We start from the raw sequence: 5,492 nt of genomic DNA, 5'->3' as shown, positions 1-5,492 counted from the left end.
TTTGAGCTGAACATATTCCCCCAGACCTTTTCTTTGTCCAAAAACCAAGTAGGATTTCAACACAGGGGCTTACAAGAAAATATAAGTATTGTAGAGGATGTCACTGTGTTTCATCTAATGAGTTTCATTTCAGCAAGTCTACAAGCATTAAACAGACCAGTGTTAAAAAGAATGAGCACCTCTGGGTTTTTTTGGTTTTTTGTGGTCTGCAATACTGTGAAAATGTATGCCCACTTCCTGGTTTCTTAGGTTTATGCATAATTCTCACACGTATGTTATTTAAGATCCTCAAATAAATTTTAGTAATAGACAAAGACAAACACTTAATGCAGTTTTTCAATGATGATCTATTTAATTAAAGGAAAAAATCCATCCAAACCAACCTGAAATATGTGACAGTAACCGTACTGTGCAGGAATTGTTTTAATTCAGCCACGTTGAAATGATTTTTGGTTATGAAGGTCCTGGCTGATCATGCCAAAACATCTCAATCTAATTTAAGTCCAGATTTTGATTAAGCCATTCCAAAACCTTTTTGTTTTGTTCTTTTTAAAACTGATAGCCAGAAATAATCTTTTCAGGCAGACAGCAGAATTTATGGTTTCATCAATTACAGCAACTTACTGAGATCCCGAAGCAGCAAAGCAGCGTCAGACCATCACACTACCACCACCATGTTTGACTGGTGGCAAGATGTTCCTTTTATGAAATGCTGTTAATTTGACACCGGATGTAACAAGATGCAAAACGTTCAAATAGCGTCAGTCCACAGAATATCCAAAAGTCTTGGGGATCAACAAGATGTTTTTTTTTTTGGCAAATATGAGACGAACCTTTGATGTTTTTGCTCAGCGGTGGTTCTCTCTTTGGAATCCTCCAGTAGATGCCATTTTTGCCCAGTCTCTTTCTTATTGTTGAATTGTGAACTCTGACCTAACTGAGCCCAGTGAGGAATAATCTTAGTAGGTTGACCACTCCTGGGACGATGCACTGCTGTTCCAGGTCTTTCCCATTTGTGCATAATGGCTCTCACCGTAGTTCTCTGGAGTCCAGAACCTTAGAAATGGCTTTGGAACCCGTTCCAGGCTGATAGACATCAGTCTCTTTGTGTCTGATTTGTTTCTTTAGATTGTGGCATGATGTGTTGATTTTTTCAATCTTTGAGCCTATCTCACTTTGTCAGACAGCTTTTGTTTAGGTGATTTCTCTATTCAACAGGTCTGACAGGTGTGCATCAGTCATTTATGTTGCACACTGTCCTGCCATTGTTGGATAAAACTGCTTGTAACTCAGACGTATTGCTATGAGATTCACCCGTAGCAATAGAGTGAAGGTCATCGTGACCTACCAGTTACTGATTAAAGGAGTCTCATTTATTCTGGGAAATGACTCAGCTGGTGGGAGAGTTTTCCCTGTGTCAAGTGTGTTCCCTATTTGTGTGGTTACTCTTGAGCGATCGTGTAAATTTGATGATGTTGTTGATATTGTTCAAACATTTATGGCTATGTGCTCAGTGAAAAGATTCCCAAAAGCTGTCCCATTATGTACACTACAAGCCAAAACTGTTATAAAGGACCTGATTAAGTTGTTTTCTACCTTTGGGCTCCCAAAATTCTGACCAAGGAATAACTTTCCTTAACTTCCTCTCGATTAGGTTAGCAGTCTTCGCGAGAGACTCAACTTTGCATGTCAGTTAGCACAGGAAAATATGACGCATGCACAGACTAAGATAAAGGCTCATTATGATGAAAACAAAAAAAACTGTAACAGAAGTGTCCAGCCTGGAGAGAAAGTGTTGGTGTTGTTATCTATGGTAGGATCCAGCTTGCAAGCCAAGTTCGCTGGTCCATGTCTAGTAGAAACGAAAACCAGTGATAATAATTATGTGATCCAAACCACACATAGACAGAGAAAGTCAGGGGTTTGCCGCATGTTGAAATCATTACTCAAGAAACCACTTGGTTGTGTCAGTCCCCGTGTGCACCACTCGTGTCATGATGCGCTGAAAACGTCTGAGATCTTAAATAATCCAGAAACCAAACCAACTTTAGATACACTTTCTCGTTCAATGTATTTTCTTTATTTGACTACTTTCTACATTGTAGATACATACTGAAGGCATAAAGTTTATGCATAAGTTCAGTAAGGAAACACAAGGACTCATTTTAGGACAGATCGAGATTGGGCCTTTTGGGGTAGTGACTCAAAAAAGAAAAGAAAAGAAAAGAAAAGAAAAACTTAGCTTGGTTTTTATGATTTAGAGGTAACTTTAAAAAACACAAAACAGCCAAAGATGTTCCTGTTCAGATGGACATTTGATTTAATTATGTATCTGACCCTGTGTTGTTCACGAATCTGTTTCATTGTTGAGATGTATTTCTTTTTTCTTTTAGAGTCAGTCCCTGTCTTTTAAAGTTGCTTGCTTTTCTAATAAAACATGAAATTCTTGTTATTTTTGTTTAAAATCGTTTATCAGGAATTCAAACAAAGACGCAGGGGAAACCTGACCAAAGCAGACTTGAGGGACAAAAATAATTGCAGTGGCGTTTTTACCATTAACTCATTCTTTATGATACCCATGAAGTCATCCGTGAATATGAATGTGTGCAGTTCTTAAATCTCCCTGCTTATTAAACAAAAGAAACATTTGTGGATTTCTATCTGGGTGGAAGCTTTTGCAGAGGTTTTAACAGGGTTGTCTCCATGGCTCGTAAAAGTTCAGCTTTCAGACTCGTTTTAATCACTTGTTCTTGCTTTTGCACTCACGAAGACATAATCACATGTGGATTTGGAGAGACTTTGTCTGTACCTGGAGCCTGAGTAGCAGAAGAAAAGCATTCCCAGTAAATACATCTGGGAATACACCCATGAAAGTAACCTCAGTGAACATGTGCCAGCAACCCGTGAGAACAGTCAATCTTACCTGTCATACCACCCTGTGGTAATCGGCCTTAAACTGACAAAAAGAAAAAGACTTGAAAACCACTGTTTGGACAGCAGCTTTGGTAATATTTTGATAATATTATTATGTAATATTAGTAATAAATTCTTACTTGTTATGAATACAGAAGTCTTAATTAAAGTCTTGTAGAGCTTTTGAGTCTTTTGCACTAACTGTGACACTCCCCTTTAGGCTGTGAAGTCAGAGCCAGCAGCTACTTGTCTCCCATCAAGGACCAGAGGTTGATCCACAATGTGCACGTGCAAAGCAAGCAGAAAAAAACCTGCTTGCATCTCAGCTTGAAAAGCTTAAGCCTTTGTTGATGGGACGCCCTGTGGATCTCAGTAGGGTCAAAGACAAGCCTGCTTCCTGTGACTATAGCAACTGCAGCCACAAGATGGTAGTAAAGTAAAGGCTGATTGCAAGCAGGCAGGGAGTTTATGACAGACTGATGAAAGAGGATGCTTCCACCAGGCAAGCACTAGTGAAATCTGAAGCACACATTAATTGTTTTTCCTGGAGTGGATTTCCCAATGAATTCACCCCAAGGTCAGACTTTGCAATGCTCAGAGAAACTGCAAAGAAAGCAAGCACTAACAGTAGCATGACCTGTGTTAAATGGTTGCCAGGGTCTCTTCTATGTAAAATGAACGTGACAGCATGGCTCAGGTTTGCAAAGTTGCATCTTTAACAAAGCATGTTGTTGAAGGGGTGATGACTTGGGTTTGGTTGTTCTGAGTCAACCATGAACTCTTCTGTATACTAAAGTATTCTAGAGTCAAATGTGAGGCCATGTGTCTGACTGTTAAGGCTCGTCTGAAATGATATCATGCAGTAGGAAGAATGTATAACAGAATGACTTAAAAAGAAAACAGTGCTACTGGAATGAGCCAGTAAGAGTTCAGACCTCAAGCTTATCAAAATGCTTAGTGGGAAATTCAGACTGCTGTACATAAACAAATGTCTACAAACCTCAGTGAACTGAAGCTACACTGCAAAAAACAGTGGGCCAAAATCCCTCCACAACAATGTGCAATACTGATACAGTCATGCAGGAAACAATTAATTCAAGTTAGTGTTTTAAAAGGTGGCTTGATGAGCTGCTGAATTATGCAGTGAGCTTAGTTCCTGCTAAGTACTCAAAGGGCTGTGAAAACTATGCACGATAAACATCAGTCTGCAGTAGTCTGTGGTTAACACCAAATATCTGTTTTTCTGCTGCTAGGGGGCGATGTAAGTGTTCTAAAAATGGCCCTCCAGCCTCTGTTGACAATCTCCTGGCCTACTTTGACACGATTTGTGCACACTGCATAAACATACATAGTCTATATCACCCAGAGACAATACTTAATGTTTGATGTAGAACAGTCTCGTTTTCATTCAGATCACACACATTTATAGTGACCCGAGGAGCTGAGGAATTTTATCATTAAATAAAAGCTCTTTATTTTTGCAGAAAAGCATATTAATGTATTTGTTTGTCAGGTGTCTTTGTCCTGTTGCATCTTTCCCCCCTTTGAGCAACTGCAAGCTCCTAAAACATATGAAGCAGTGACAATACCCCGCCTGAAAACCAGAGAAGTTTAAAATGCTAAATTGGTTTGACCTCAGATTAAAGGTGGCTTTAATGCTCTGCCAGTGATAATGAATGCACGGTGCTTATATTTTCATTGTCACTCACTGTTACCACTACGTCACGTGTTGCTTTCAAGAAGTGTGTCAGGCGCTGTGGTAAAAACATGCACACATTTCCTGTTGAATAGTTAGACTTTGACTGAGCCTTCAGTGACACTGACTGTCAGCATGTCTGCTGTCTGCCTCTTCATTCTCATCCTTTGTCTCTATGGCACAGCTAGGACTGCAGGTAAGGCTGAGACAGGTGTGTTACAGTAAATGATGTAAGGAGGAAGAGTTCATTCATGCTGATCAAACTGTATTGTGAGATATGACTGTAAATATTATCTCTTTTTTATGCAGATGGTTATGAGGTGATACGGAGAAATGTTGGACAGCAAGTCACCATCCAGTGCAGAAGTGCTTCCAATCAGGAGATGCTGTATTTGAAGAGAGGACTCAATGAGGAGGAGGACATTTTTTGTTTGACAGATTTACAAAAATCTACTATTAACCAAAAATTTACTGACAGACTTCAGTTTCATGGGCCATTCCCCAATGTGGATATTCTCCTCAAAAACTTGACCCTGGATGATACAGGACCGTACTGGTGCGTGTACAAAGTGAGCAGCAACTATGAGTTCAAAACTTCAAGAGGCAATGGGTCTGTGCTGCTGGTGGTGACAGGTGAGTCTGAACAGTTTGTTTATGCTTCTCCAAAGCTTACTGAGCTGAAGGTTTTCCACCAGACATTTATGTTATACAAAAACCATGTTAGAGTTCAACATGACAAAATCCACCAAAGTATTGTAGAGGAAGATGTAGAACTAATCACTCATGTGATCAATCAATATCAGACTGTTTATATTTATTGTTATTTATATTAGAGGCAGAAAGTGTTTCATTTCTAAACAGACTGGTGTTACAGAAATGGAGC

Source organism: Pundamilia nyererei, unplaced genomic scaffold, assembly GCF_000239375.1.
Source record: "Pundamilia nyererei isolate P.nyererei 1_Seehausen unplaced genomic scaffold, PunNye1.0 scaffold00059, whole genome shotgun sequence".
Classification (NCBI taxonomy): domain Eukaryota; kingdom Metazoa; phylum Chordata; class Actinopteri; order Cichliformes; family Cichlidae; genus Pundamilia; species Pundamilia nyererei.
Note: the sequence above shows the minus strand (reverse complement) of the source record.